Here is a 16,631-nt window from a genome sequence, read left to right on the forward strand (position 1 = left end):
AACCACCCGCTGGCTAAAGGCAAATTTCCGCACATCTATTCTACATCTGTCTTTTCTTAATTTGAATTTATGCCCCCTTAGGTTCGTAATCTGAACAAGTCGAAGGATCCCATCAGAATTCAGCGTGCTCAACCAATCAATGCCTTATACATCTCAATCAGATCACCGCGCAGGTGCCTAGTCTCCAGCCACTGCAATTTGCAGAGGCCTCCAGACCTGTACGCAGCACTCAAGGCGCGGCCTGACCATTGCCTTATACAGAGGGAGAATCGCCCCCTTCTTCCTGCTAGCAAAATTCCTATATATCATTGACAAAACCCCATGACCTGCCCTGGCAGCCTGTCTGCATTGCTCAGAAAACTTCATATCTGACTGCACAATTACTCCCAGGTCTTTTTCATTTTCTACCACCTTAAGTGTAGTTCCACACAGTTGGTACGTTTCTCTGGGGTTACTTCTACCCATATACAGTACTTTGCATTTGTCAAGGCTAAACTTCAGTTGCCACTTCTTAGACCATCTGCCCAAATTATCTAGATACTGTTGCAGTAGCACACTGCCATTACTGTCATTAACAACCCTGCCAACTTTTGTATCATCTGCAAACTTCGACATTAAGCTTGATATACTTTCATCAATATCATTGATAAATATACAAAACAGTGGACCCAAAACCGAACCTTGTGGGACTCCACTAATAACATTAGTCTACGAAGAGCAGCACCCATTAATTACCACCCTCTGTCTTCTCCCACTCAACCATCCTTTTATCCATTGTAGCAATTAACCCTTAATACCATTCTCCTCCAATTTGTACAATAGTCTTCCATGCGCAACAGTGTCAAAAGCTTTCCTGAAATCCAAATACAGGGTATCTCAAAAATATTGGTACAAACGTTTAGGGGAGGTAGATAGCATCTAAAGGAATGTGAATCGCATAGGAATCCATAACCGGAAACGTCACCGTAAGTCGGTACACAGCGCTGTTCATCAGTTCGCGAGAAGGAAAATTTCTGGTTTACTCATTCAAGTAGTAATTGCCGCAAGAAGAGCATGATATACGAACTGTGAGCTGGCAGACATGCACCTAGTGTATGGATTAGCAGAGGTCACACACGGTGTGCGCCCCCATGCGGCACAACATCGCTTCGCAATAAATGTGTGGGCAGGTATGGTCGGTGACTGCTTAGTCGGCCCATACCTGTTACCATCCCGCATGAACTCCGCTAAATATGGATCTTTCTTGAACAAGTTCTACCAGGGTTACTTGAAGATGTTCCAGCAAATGTGAGACGCAACATTTGGTTTCAACATGACGGGGCGCCTGCCCATTATGGAAGGTGTGTTCGTGACCATTTGAACAGGCGTTTTGGGCGTCGATGGATTGGCCGTGGTGGACCCGTTGCCTGGTCCCCCACGCTCACCTGATTTATCGAGCCTTGATTTCTTTCTGTGGGGGGCCCTCAAATCTATCGTGTATGAATCGCCTGTGGAGATGGAAATGGATCTCGTGGCGAGACTCGTCTGCGCTGCTGCTACTACTGTCAAAGAAACTCCAGGTGTGTTCGACCGTGTCCGCCAATCCATGCTGCGTCGGTGTCACGCATGCATCGCGTCTCATGGTGGAACCTTCGAGCATCTGTTGTAACATCATGAAATGCATCCATCTCGTACTCCATTGTTAATATTATGTCAAATAAATGTTTGCCACTAATTACTGTCTTGTGTCATTTCTGCTTCTTTGTGCCTCTGCTACTACTTTCCCGTGACGTTTCCGGTTATGGGTTCCTATGTGATTCGATTCACATTCCTTTAGATGTTACCTATCTCCCCTAAACGTTTGTACCAATATTTTTGAGACACCCTGTATATGATATCAAAATTATTTTTTGCATCCAGTTCCTTTGTAACCACCTCATAATCATCAATCCCTGAAGTTTTTGATCATATCAAAAACTTCAGGGACTGATTTTGTATTATGAACCTACGGCCCTGTATCGAGCTGCAACGTCTTAACATGTTTGGTGACTCACCTTGACATAGTAATGCATGAATCTCTCGTTTATCTGCAGTCAGTCTGAATGAGTGCACGTTGAATAAAAGGCGTTTTATGTGTGTTTAGTATGAGGCAAACAGTGGAAGGCAGTTACAAGCTTTTGATGCACAGGCCAAAAAAAAAAAAAAAAAGATAAATAACAAATTAAGCCCTTCCCTCCTCCTATAGGTAACTATCCAGTTGACCTTTGAATTTCTTCAAACTGTTATCATCAACTACGTACTTGTGGAGGCAGTTATTCCGTGATCAACGACTCGCGGCTAAAAGAGAAGTTTTTACAATCTAGTCTAAACCTCTTCACCTGTAATTTGAATTTATGGCCTTTAGTTCCGGAATTCTTTATAACTGTGAAAACTACGCCTTCATTCATTTTATTAACCCCTAAAAAGGGGTTAGTAAAATGTTTTGGTTTGTTTCCTAAGCCTGCATCCGTCAAGTATGCCAGGGATTGATCTGGATATTTTTCACAACGCGGCTGAGTTAGTCGTCTCAGGCGAGGGTAGCATGGATTTTTATTCCGGAAACTCAGGTTTTTCATCCAGAAAACAACAAATTGTCCATAGAACAAAACAACGCAATTTACAGACATATTATATACAGGACAATATGGCCTAAGTTGCTGATGTGCCTAAGCCTTTAAAGCAGGACGCACTCCATCACTGTTTACTGCTCCCTTCCCCAAATGCCATAATCATCGGATTTAGCTCCCTATAATTTGTTTGGTGCCCCAGCCCGAAAAATTATGCAGAACACGACACAAACTATTATAAATTCCAAAAGAATTGCTTAATAACAATGTTAAAGAAAGCAAACTTATCTGAGAGCCTGTCACCTTAAAATATAATTACTGTATCTTCTGCAACAAAATCTAAAAAAGCGACCTTATTTCTATTTCAATTTTCTTCTCCTTGGACACGTCGACATAAATTTGTAAGAAGAAAGGATGCTCCCACTCCGAACGTACGAAAGCATTCGTATAGCGACAAACGCTTGAACAGTCTATATTAAAACTCCGTTCGAACTGTAATTATTCAAATATATCTATATTTGTTTCTTCGGGGGGAAATAATTTTATTAATGTAACAGTAATACATTTTTAACGAGATGGAACAACGTACGGTGAGGTCTGGTCCATTCTCTCTTCTACCAAGGTTGGAAGTATTTCGTAAGTTCGTCTGCTCATGTCGATTTTAGTTCCTTTGAATTATGCTGCTGGACTACAAAGATCCAAAATGTGTTCCTTTCGAGAAGTTTCAGAGTCCAGCCCTTGTGGGTAGCACAGTTGGTAGAATCGACGGGACTCGAAGTTGGTAGACTTCGAGTCCCGTCGATGACTTGAGAAATTCTTATGGTACTTATTCACAACGTAGCTGAGTTAGACGGTCTCAGGAGAGGGTAGCATGGTTTTTCATCCGGAAACTCGGGTTCTTCGTCCAGCAAACAGAAAATCGACCACAGAACACGCGCAATATATATGGAGCAATATAGCCTTAGTTGATAATGCTCTTAAAACCCTACGACAACCAACAGTCCAGCAAACGACCTGTAAAACGACCCATAGGGCATATCGTGATATAGCTGCATATTTTTCATTCAACACTAAAAATTAGTGTCAAGAAATATGAACACAAAATCTGAACCGGAGCTGCTTTTTTTTTTTTCTTTTTTTTTTATGATTCTGTCACGAAAAATGATTTATTGCAGTTTGGCGATAAATACAATCTAAAAAAAATGCCGTTGTGGAAAATTTTAAAAAAGAAAAGATGGGATACATTGCTTTGCTCTAATCTAAGTTCACTTCTTTCAAAAGCATTTCAATAATTATTATTATTATTAGCCATATGGTGCAAGGAAGCCTAAGGCTTATGCTGCACCGGGCAAAAATAAAAAAATTCTGAATTACCCTGAGAGAGAGAGAGAGAGAGAGAGAGAGAGAGAGAGAGAGGAATCACCAAGAATAATCAATTAACTTAATTCGGTTAATTCAAAATAGACCTCTCATTTATTTACGGGGTGTGATTACAAATGATCTTCGCAATTTTAAAATTTTATTCCTACTAAACTAACTAACTGAACTAAGATAAAGCACTTTTTTTTTGAAGTGGTCAATCAGCGCCCCATGCGGAAGAGGGCAGTAACTGTCAATACCGACAACTTTCTACAACTTTATTTATATAAAATTCATTATAGTTATTTTTTTTTTCGATTCCTATGCTGTTCTCTTCTCAGTCACCTTTACTGTACCATTTATGTATTTCTTTTTATTCGGGAGAGAATTATTTTATTTGTTATCATCCTCTATATAAATACATTTTGAAATAAGTCAATTGGATACTGCAATGCTTTGCATAAAGATTTTAAATTAGTCTGCAACCGAAATGTTTTTCTTATTTATTTTTTTTAATGTATTTGCCATTCACAATATTCACAGTATTTCCAAAATGCAATAAATCATTTCGTGACAATCACTAAAAAGCAGTTCCATTTTTGGCTGTAAGAGGGCGCTTAAGGTGTTTCAGACTTTCAATTGCATATTTTCAATGCTGCAGTATTATTCGATTACTATCTCGGAACGATATACATGAAGCGTTATTAAACCACAACCGCGCATGCTCGCTGAATTCGAATACTATACAAATAAGCGTCTGTTGTATATAAAAAAAAGTAAAATTACACTTTCCAGAAATATTTTAGTTTACGTAATAACGAAAACCACTTTGAATACCTCCAACCAATATTTTAAACTACATAAAAAAACACATACCATGCAGTTGGAATTCGACATCAAACGTTACGCAGACATGAAGATGAATAAATAAAAATCTTTAGTGATTCACTTACAACTGAATTTACTTCTTGTAAAAATAAATATACCGTGTGCATTGAGTACATCGTACACGCAGAATTCTAACATTATGCATATAAACACGTCAATAAACACTAAAATCTATTGCTATTGCGCACGCGTGTGGCGCCATCTCTTGAAAACTTTCAGATGAAAAAATCCGGGTAATTTAAATAAACTAAAAGAAAATTAAATTCTATTAACTGCAAATTTTTACTTGGTAATTATTTAGGTTATTCTTGAATACTTAAAACTCATAATAAAAATTGTTTTTCTAAAATATTACCAAATAATAAAACAGTTATTCGAGATTTCTGTTTTATTTAAATCAAAATTCACGCCATAAATAATTATGGTATGTACATTATCATTCGAACGATATAAGAGATACTTTATTGAGAATTCAAAAATATTTTTTACGCTACGTCACGTTTTAAACCTTACTGTTCAGAATCGGTTTTCTTTCTGCCTATTTAAGGGTGTAACATCTTTATCAGTTGTGGGTTATATGTTTTCCGAAGGACGCATTTTAAAATGTCTATCTTGGAGTTAGAAATGCCGTTCATGTAATCCAACTTTGTGTTGTTAAATGTAACATCCATAAGCTTAATACGGTTCCGAAACTGGTTTAAGTTGCTACATTTTCGAAAATAAAGTTGTTACAAGCCTCGAGTTGCTATTAATAGCTCATTAATCTTTAGCTAAACAATCTACTCTCTTAGCTGTCAGGAAATAGCCCCTCGGCACATTTACAAAACCCTTCTCTGGCCGCCCGCAAATCTCTTTACGTCCATCAAAGATTTTTGTAGCGTGCCGGATTGAAATAACCCGAACGTTCCAACGATGGTGAAGTATTTACTGAATTTGGTAATGGAACACTGCCGACCAAGTGTCAATGTTCTGTGTTCCTTTGATTCTTAATAAGCAGAATGCCCCTCCAAAGCGACATACAGTCATTAACAATGATTTATTATTCATTAACCCACACTGCGACACTGCGAATCTGGAAATGTTCCAGTTGTTCGCTAAACGGGTAGTTTGTTATTTAAGTGCCTAGAACTGTATTTTAGCGGCCATTAACCAAAAGAAAGTCTATTTCGATGACATCGATGGTTCGACTGTTGATGATCATGCTCAGATAGCAAACAAACTGAATGAGTATTTTGCATCTACATTCACACGTGAGGAATCATTACAGTTTGAAAATGGAAGAAGGTTATCAAATTGTAGCAGTGTGCTTAATGATTTTGTAATAACTGAGAGCAAAGTGGAGGAGAAATTGTTGAAGTTAAACATAAGAAAGGCACCTGGGGCGGATGGGATCTATCCAGTTATATTAAAGGAGGCGGCAAAGCAACTAAGCAAACCCTTAGCCATAATTATGAGAGCATCCTTGGATTCAGGGGAGGTTCCCACGGACTGGAGATGTGCAAATGTATCCCCAATTCACAAAGGAGGTTCGAAGGGTGACACGAATAATTACAGACCAGTTAGTTTAACTTCTGTTCCGGGTAAAATAATGGAGTCACTGGTTAAAGATGCATTGCAGGATCATCTAGACAAGACTGCAGCAATAATTCAGACACAGCATGGGTTTGTTAAGGGAAAGTCTTGTCTGACAAATTTGATTGGTTATTATGATGTGGTCACAAAGGAACTGGATGCAAAAAATAATTTTGATATCATATACTTGGATTTCAGGAAAGCTTTTGACACTGTTGCGCATGGAAGACTACTGTACAAATTGGAGCAGAATGGTATTAAGGGTAAGTTGCTACAATGGATAAAAGGATGGTTAAGTGGGAGAAGACAGAGGGTGGTAATCAATGGGTGCTGCTCTTCGTGGACTAATGTTATTAGTGGAGTCCCACAGGGTTCGGTGTTGGGGCCACTGTTGTTTTGTATATTTATCAATGATATTGATGAAGGTATATCAGGCTTAATGTCGAAGTTTGCAGATGACACGAAGGTTGGCAGGGTTGTTAATGACAGTAATGGCAGTGTGCTACTGCAACAGGATCTAGATAATTTGGGCAGATGGGCTAAGAAGTGGCAACTGAAGTTTAACCTTGACAAATGCAAAGTACTGCATATGGGTAGAAGTAACCCCAGAGAAACGTACCAACTGTGTGGTACTACACTTAAGGTGGTAGAAAATGAAAAAGACCTGGGAGTAATTGTGCAGTCAGATATGAAGTTTTCTGAGCAATGTAGACAGGCTGCTAGGGCAGGTCATGGGGTTTTGTCAATGATATATAGGAATTTTGCTAGCAGGGAAAAGGAGGTGATTGTCCCTCTGTATAAGGCAATGGTCAGGCCACGCCTTGAGTACTGCGTACAGGTCTGGAGGCCTCATTTTAGGAAGGATGTAGATTTGCTTGAGCGTGTACAGAGAAGAGCAACACGATTGGTGAGGGGAATGAAGGGATCCTCTTACCAAGAGAGGCTTAAGTTCTGCAAATTGCAGTGGCTGGAGACTAGGCACCTGCGTGGTGATCTGATTGAGGTCTATAAGGCCTTGAATGGGTTGAGCACGCTGAATTCTGATGGGATCCTCCCACTTGTTCAGAATACGAACCTACGGGGACATAAGTTCAAATTAAGAAAGGATAGATGTAGAATAGATGTGCGGAAATTTGCCTTTAGCCAGCGGGTGGTTAATTGCTGGAACAAACTTCCATCTGTCGTTGTGGAAGTTGATAGGTTAAATAAATGTAAGGAGGAACTGGACAGGCAATTGGAGGGTATGGTGTGATTTTTTTTTTTTTTTTTTTGGCTGATGCTGCATAAGCTCCTACACTGCTTTCTTGCATCAAGTGCCACTACTACTACTACTATTTTTACATTGTACGAAATTTTGCAGTGGGATTTAGAAGCATTAGCGACTTAGATCATATTATGTCAATAAATTGCGTATGTTATGCGGTCGATTTGTGGTTCCTTGATGAAAAATTCTGGTCCAGAGAGGGGAAAAAACTATACAATCCTCGTCTGAGACTGACTAACTTGGCCACGTCTTGAAAAGACCATAAAAATTTCTCGCGTCACTAAAGGGAATCGAACTCGGGCCTTTTCCACCCGGAGTGTACAGGATGGTGCTTATATGCACTGTACTACCAAGAGGGATATTGCACGAAATAAATGCATGCACCATGTGCAACAAAACTTTGGTGCTAAACTGCTTAAAATAGGGTTCGACTGCATTGCTATGCAGAACTCCAGAGGAGAGCGAGACCAAAATTATATTAATAAAATAAAAAGAATTTAAGCGGCTGGCAGCATTTATTTATATCAGCATATTAATATTGTTGGAAGATTATAAAATCTAAGGGCAAATTTTATCAGCTTGCTTGGTGAATGACGGTATAAGTTATTCAGAGTTCACGTTGCCACTCAAATATTTATCAGCTGCTGTCACTGAATTTGTCTCACCTAGAAAGAATGAATAGATTTATTTGAATATTTGCAAATATAACTGTGGCGTATATGGACGTAAACGATAAGTATGCCAAGCCAATCGAGGTAGTAGAACTTCCGCATTTGTAATCGCCCTAATATAGGAATCTGAAGGTGGTACAAAAATGTGTGCAAATGTGAGCAGGCAAAAAAAAAAAAAAAAAAACAGCAAGCTGACCGTCTAAGAGTGTGCACTGCTTTGGCACGCGTATGGTGACGATGTGTAGAGCTGACAGGCTTTGACAAGGGTCAAATCGTTGGATTGTCAGAACAGCCAGCACGGCAAATCACCATTTCTGTAGGTCGTGATGTCCGAATGGTGGTGGGAAGATGTTGACAAAATGGGTACAGGAATGTACTCTGACACATTGCCAGGGCTCTGATGGCATCAGAAGATGAAGTCTGAAAGGGAGGATCGACGGAACGCGGATTACCGATATGATTCCTTGGCTGGAAGTGTACATGCTTTCTTGGTTTGCATATTCATCAGCTCTGTAGCCCATCGGATATATTTTGAATATGATGGACACTGACTTCCGCCTTTCACTCCCTTACCACTAATGCCAGGCAATTACAGAAGCATAGCTCGTTGTTTAACACAATGACATTCCTCACCTTCTCATCGTATCATTTGCTGATCGTATTGTTGTTAATGGAGATCATAATTCATAGTGATATTCATCGCAGCTTCATAAATAAATACTGTACTGCTGAACTGCACTCAAACTCATTCAGTTGCTGATATATTTATTGACAAATATACTCATTTACTTACTACAGACAAAAAAAAAAAAAAAGCCGGCATGACCTATAGCGATTTTACCCCATCGTTTCTTCTCTAGTTCAATCCAAGTGTTTCATTGTCATTGTGCGGCTGGTGCAATGTACTTTTTTTTCTCAACTCTGATTGCACTGCACTGTCCTGTCCTGTGCATTTACATGGACTGAACTGAATCGAAAACTCCACCTGCATCTAACTGACCTGAGACAAAACCGTTTCTGGATAATGCCTATGTTAGATTTATTCTAACGTCTATATTTTATTGTACATGTTGTAACAACTATGGTCCTCCAGTAATTTCTCCATAATATTTATATTATGTAATCAAACTGTATATCTTATACCCTGTTGTTGTTGTTTTTGTGTTTTTTTTTTTTTCAGGTGCATCAGCAACTTAGGCCATTTGCGCCGTACACGATATGTCTACTATTATAAATATTTAGGCCACCCGAATAATTAAATTCATCTGCCGTGCTGTGTCTTATGTCTGTTAATTGCGTGTGTTCTATGGTCGATTTGTCAGTTTGCTGGACGAAAAACCCATATTTCTGGGGGAAAACCTTGCTATCTACGCCTGAGACGGACTAACTCAGCCACGGAGTGAAAAAAGTCCATTAAAGTCGATTTGTCAGTTTGCTGGACGAAAAACCCAAGTTTCTGGGGTTTGCAATCTACGCCTGAGACCGACTAACTCAGCCACGGAGTGAAAAAAGTCCATTAAAGTTCCTCGCGTCATCGACGGGATTCGAACCCGGGCCTTTTACACCCGGTGTGGGGAGGACGGTGACGATACCATCAGTGGCGTAACTACCATGTAGGCAAGGCACGGGACCGGCGTCTTTGGCTGTCTCCTCTTTTTGCAATTTTCATTAATTAAGTAGGGGCCCGAACATGTTCTTTTCCTCCGGGCCCGAAAAAGGGTAGCTACGCTACTGGATACCATTGTTCTACCCGGGCAGACGTACACGATATGTCTGTAAATTGTGTGTATTCTATGGTCGATTTGCTGTTTTCTGGACGAAAAACCCGAGTTTCTGGGAGATAATAATAATGCTACCCTCGCCTAAGATCAACAAACTCGGCCACGTTGTGATAATTGCACACAAAAACTTCTTTGTGTTATTGTTGGGATTCGAATTGAGGTCTTTTCCATTCGGTGTGGGGAGGATGGTGATAATACCAACTATGCTACCCACGAAAACGTATATCCTGTATATTGCTATTATACTGTACATCTTCTAACTGACTAGCTGTACAGGGATGGGACCTTTCGTTCAATTTTTATTAAATAATTTATTTCTAGCAACTTCTTAAAATAGACTACTTACGTATTTCCTTTAAAGGAAAAAATACAAAGAATTTTTGACAGGGAGTGGCAAATGCTTTAATCCAGTAACGTGTAAGGTCTTACACGTGAGGAACAGTAACCCCAAAATAAATTATATACTTGGTGAAGTGGAACTAAAGGCAATAGTGGAAGAAAGGGACTTGGGAGTTGATACGGTCAGACATGAAGTTCTCCGAGCATTGTAGACAGGTTGCAAGGAAGGTCCATGGTGTCCTATCGATGGTTTATCGAACATTTGCTAGTAGAGATAAGGACGTCATAATCCCATTATATAAGGTTATTGTTAAACCACACTTGGAATACTGTGGAGACCACACCGAAAAAAAAAACACATCGAGCTTCTTGAAAGGATCCAAAGACGGCTAACTCGCCTGGTGAGATCGACAAAAGGGCGTCCATATGAGGAAAAACTTCGAATATGTGGATTGGACAGCTTGGAAACTAGGCACCTTAGAGGAGACTTGATTGGGGTGTTTAAAGCTCTGAGAGGCAAAAGTAAAATGAATGAAGATAAAATTTTCACGGTTATAAATGACACTAGAACTAGGGGCCTCCCCGTAAATTAAAGTTACGGGGAGGGAAAGATTAGCCAGCGATTTATAAATTACTGGAATAAGTTACCTACATGGGTAGTAGAGGCTGACAGTTTAGGAAATTCAAAAGGTCAGTTGGATAGTTACCTACGGGAGGAGGGAAACGCATAGGTTGTCTTATTTCCTTTTCTTTTATTATTATTAATAGAGTATAATAATAATTTTTTTATCATATTATACTCTTTTTGGCTGGTGAAGCCTTAGGCTTCCTTGCACCATATGGCCAATACTAATACTAGTAATACAGTTTCCGATAATACAGTTACTTTCGTTCTAGAACTACGTCGGTTAAAATTGAAATTTTAAATTCCACATTTAAAAATTCGTTTCTTCTTTCCCCGTGTCAAGAAATATTGTAAGGAACAAAACCTAAAGAACAGGGCTTCGCTTGTTTTTCACGCTGGCCATCCTCTTAATAACAAAGAAGACCAGAATGACAACAGACAAGTTGTTTTCATGCCAACGAATAAGACCAAACCATAGACCAAAAGTGACAGCGACATTCAAAGCCTATTATCTCCATCGGACCATGTGACAACTGATCCTCGAGACAGACAGCGAGAACTAGTCATCACTTACAGGATTCTGGTTGGAATCCGATATTTAGAAGTCTACTGAAAACATTGTGGCATGATTGGGAGGGAGTTACTGGGGCTACGATCAATGGCAAGTGGCAGAATGTATGATCGGAGTGCGTTCACCTTGTTAATTTTTGCTTTTACGAGTAGTTAAGTAAAACTTAAATTATGTTCGCGAGTTCAAAACTATTATCACGAGAACACATCTCTCCTTTATAATATATAAATGTACATAAACAAAATGTATAGTGCATATGTATGAAATATACTCACTAGCCAAAAAATTAAAAACCTTTATTCAATATCTAGGGCCACATTTTGTCGAAATTACAGCCCATATACGTCGAAGCATGGATTTCACTAGGTGTCATTTGAAGGAACTTCCATCCTGAGGCGCCGCCTGGGCTTTCGCCCATATGCAACCCAGTTCCTATTGTGTTTTGATAGTATCCATCATGAACTACTACAGTAGGTTATTCTAACACAAAAGAAATATCAATCGATCAACACTACTCAAAATATCAAAACAAAATTTAAAACTTTGACCATTTGGCCTCGTGGAGGGGACAGGCAATCACATCCCACCACAAGGAGGCAGGTCACTCTTATCCGTCAGGTAAAAATACCCTACGTAAAAATACCAAATTAACAAAATTGACAATTCTGCTTTAAGCAACTCTACATATTAGCAGTTCCTCCAAATCAGATGAAGCAAGCCTTACTCGCCCAAACCTTACTCGTAAGTCCAAATATAATGGACACTGCTGCACTATGTGGAGGCCAGTCTCTTGCGCCCCACACTCACATAACTCCGAGGGAACAAGACCCAGCCTGAAAAACCTCGACGTCAGCTCATGCCCAGTAAGGACAGCACAGGTCACCAAGCCAAACTGAAGCAAGGAACGCCGTCCCCAGCTCACAGTGTTAACAGAGGGCATAAAGGTGAACAAATGTCTTCCCTTCTCAGAATTAGTCCACTGAGCTTGACATATGGTCTCTAATTCAAGCCGGGAGAATTACGTTATGCCACGAAGAGGGGGGCTCTCCCGCCGAAAATCTGCCGGGAGAGGCCCCCCCCCCCTCTTCATTATATAATGCAAGGAATATTGCGCGACAAGAAGGTCTGCTGCGATTTTCCCAGCAAATACACAAAGTGACTCTGTGGCAACTGTCCTGCAAGGCTGGAAGAGTAAATCTTTGCGTTGAGAGTAAGATCCTTCGGGCATGAGATGCTCTGTCCCCCCTCCCTCCCTCCCCAAGCGCAAGCTGCGTGTCAGGATTGGGGTAAAGACACTGTTATAAAGGTGGAGGGCGCCCCCCCCCCTTTATACCCCAATTCACGCGTATGACTCTCTGGAGCTTGGCGTACAGTCTTTTGATCTTATTTCTCAGGTATGTGGCATGCGCCACAAACCAGTCTTTCATCTAGGAAAAATATTCCACTAGGTGTCGTAAATTAAACCCCAGGGGCTCACATCTGGTGATTATGGGCTTGGCACACCCAGGATATCATCATTCTTCTCTTTCTTGGTGATTCCCTTCTCTCTCTCTCTCTCTCTCTCTCAGAGTAACTCGGGAATTTTTTTTGGCTGGTGCAGCCTCAGGCTTCCTTGCACCATATAGCTAATAATAATAATAGCATTCCACTAGGTGTCGGAGGAAGTCTAGCTCCATATTTGTCCACGCTTCCTTGAGGATATTTGTCAGCTACTGTATTTTAGTCGGTAGAGAACTGCGAAGCCAAACTGCCTTTTCCAACATACTCCATATTTTCAATTCGATTCATATCTGGAGAATTAGGCGGCTAGGGTAGATGTCGGAAATCTTGGGAATGTTCCTGGAACCAATCAGATACAATTTTTGCATGGTGGATAGTTCCGTTGTCGTCTTCAAAAAATCCATCACGGTCCGGGTAAAAATGAAGCATTGCAAGGTTAAATTGATCCGATACGACATAAAAGATATTCATTAGAGGTAACACGACCTTATAATGGTATTGGCAGACCCAGTCCGTACCAACAGAACATACGAATATCATGATACTACTTCCAGCCGCTTGAGTGGTGAACACGAGACAGTCTGGTTGCATCGCTCCATGAAGTTCACACGAGACTTTCACTCTAGCGCCCTCGTGGGTAGCACAGTGAAGGGGATGGCAGCCCTACCAACATCGGGTGGAAAAGACCTGAGTTTGAATCCCGTCGATGATGGGAAGAATTTTTATAGGCCTTTTTCACGTGGCTGACTTAGTCGGTCTCGGGCGAAGGTAGCATGGTTTTTCTCCTGGAAACTGGGTTCTTCGTACAGCAATCAGAAAATCGACCTCAGAACACACGCAATTTACAGATAATATACACGGAGCAATATGGCCTTAGTCGCTGATGCTCCTTAAACCTTATTAAAACAACACCATTCACTCTAGCGTTGATGCAAAAAAGGGTAAATCGAGACTCGTCAGACCACATGATCTTTTTCACAGTTGCACAATCGTCTTGGAAGTATCTTCCACTCGAATCTTTCGATTTCTTACAGAGCAAGTGGCGTTCTTATAGGCATACACGACAATACCAGATTATTCGGGATTGTCGTGTGCCTATAAGAAAACCGCTTCTTTCGGTACCCCAAATTCATGATTTTTCAATTCTAGCTGCACAGTTAGTATTAGATCAATTGCCGCTCCTGCTAAACGTGCTCCAACAACAACACTCTCTGAAAATCGGAAAGAGGTGATCTTTCCGATTTTCAGAAAGGCTGGTTGGTTGTTGCTGGGTTTTAAGAGCATTAGCAACTAAGGTTATTTTGCTCCGTGTATATTGTCTGTAAATTGCGTGTGTGCTGACATCGACTTTGTTTGCTGGACGAAAACCCTCGAGTTTCCGGGAGAAAAAACCATGCTATCCTCGCCTGAGACCGACTAACTCAACGTTGCTGAGTTAGAAAAGTTGTTAAAATGACCTATAAAAATTCCTCCCGTCTCGAAGGAGATTCGAACTCAGGTCTTTTCTACCCAGTGTGAGGAAGATGGCGATCCTACCAACTGTGCTACCCACGAGAGCTTTTCAGAAAGGAAAAGAACACCAAGGGACTTGTAGTCATACTATGTGATATGACAACTTACATTTGCATTCCGTACGTTTAATTATCTGTTGACGCCAATTGCAAAAGGTTTATAATTTTTTGGCCAGTGAGTGTATATATCCAATCCACTCTATATCAAAGAAATAAGCAACACCCTACATCAACGGCGGCTGAAGTAGTCACCAAATGGAAACGCCATAGTACTATTATAGTCGGGAAACGTTTCGGTAGACCACAGAAACTATAGGAAAGAGGGCTCTACGAAGAGTGGTACATAGATTCCGTCAGCCCTCATGGAGCGCTGTCTATCAGGGAAGCCACAAGAAATATAAGTACAGGGACGATAGGTGGGTAGTTGAATGGCATCGGATTTTAATAAAGAGTTGCAGCACACAAACCAAACATCACAGCTTGCAATTCACAGTATCGACTTGCCTGGGACAACCCTATCCTAATTGACCCTGGAACACATTGGAAAGCTGAATCATGGAGCGACAAATAATGACACACTTATCTATTTAATGGCAGTATGACACATGCATATGAGAAACGTGAAATTATAATATATTATGGCTGAAATGCCCCTCCCCTTTATAATACGTTTTTGTTCCACCATCATCTACAGGATGCTGGACTATGACAGTGAATTCTTTGCTCAGATTTGGTGATTCATTTCACTGAGGAGAAGCGATACAAACAGAAAGATGGGAAGCTATTTAGAACGTGAGAAAGACAAAGAAGCAAGGTATTTGCTGTAGGGAAATGCCCAGGTGGTCCCTCTAATTTATGCTATCTTTTTGGTTTAACTGCCACCGTTGCTATGACGATAGAGACTAAAGTTTATCTACGCTAGTTAGGTGCTTATATGGAGAATAAATCTGGAAATTCCTCATGGACTATTACTACATTCATAAATAGGTCAGTGTCAGTTAGAGCGAGACACAATTTTCAAAACACCCTTTTAGGTTTGAACTAGTAATCAATTCGCCACTAGATGGAATTGAAGTGTACATTCGGCCCATAAATCAGACTATAATATCTACATATATTGACTAGAACGAAATTTCCATTTATATTAAAATTGGTTAATTTAACTCGTTATTCTTAAACTTCTATGAGAGAACTGAAAACTAAGGAAGCAGTGCCATCTAGAAATTTTTTATGGTAATCTGAAACAAGAAAGTTTCTGGAAGTCATAGTAGTCTAGTACTGTACAGGTTCAGAAGATAGATGCCCTCGCCGGTAGCACAGTGGATATGATCACGTCGGAAAAGATGTGCAACTACCGAACAGTGTCCTTGAAGATATCTGCAGAAGGACATGCAGCAGAAACTGAAGTGCGTGATAGGGAGTGGATTGGGAAAAACTATAAGGAAAAACCATGCTACCCTCGCCCGAGACAGACTAACTCAGCATGTTATGTAAAAGCCCATTAAAAATTCCTCGTGTCATCAAAGAGACTCAAACTCAGGTCTTTTCCACCAGGTGTGGGGAGGAACCTCGTGGAACCAACTGTGCTACCCACGAGGGCTAATAGTTAAGGAACTGGTGGCACATATTCGATAAGTTGTTACTGTTCCTCTAAAGCAGTTTGTGGAACTGGAAGATGCAGGGCATCATTGCCAAAACTATGGTCAGGATTTTAGTCGGTGGAAGAAGGTTTTTAATGTAGAGAAGAAAAGTGTAAAAAGTAAATGAAAATGAATGTCCAAAAAACCATCATTGATAAAATAGAGGAGAAAAGATTGGAATGGTTCGGCCATGTGAAGAGAATAGAGGGCGAGAGATTGCCTAGAGGAGCCGTGGAATGCATGCCATGGATAAGGAAAAAGAGAGGAAGTCTAAGAAGGACGTGGACAGAGGGTGTGAGAGCAGCTATGAATAGAAGAGGACTGG

General features: G+C 40.4%; 1 protein-coding gene across 5 annotated transcripts in view; it reads right to left on the reverse strand.

Annotated features, from left to right (window-relative positions):
• The window catches only part of LOC150084991 (protein PALS1-like), a 262,078-nt gene that overhangs the window by 174,968 nt on the left and 70,479 nt on the right, over positions 1-16,631 (reverse strand). The gene's annotated exons all lie outside the window — the stretch shown is intronic.

This window comes from Mastigoproctus giganteus, chromosome 6, assembly GCF_048544385.1.
Source record: "Mastigoproctus giganteus isolate SK-2022 chromosome 6, ASM4854438v1, whole genome shotgun sequence".
Taxonomy (NCBI): Eukaryota; Metazoa; Arthropoda; class Arachnida; order Uropygi; family Thelyphonidae; genus Mastigoproctus; species Mastigoproctus giganteus.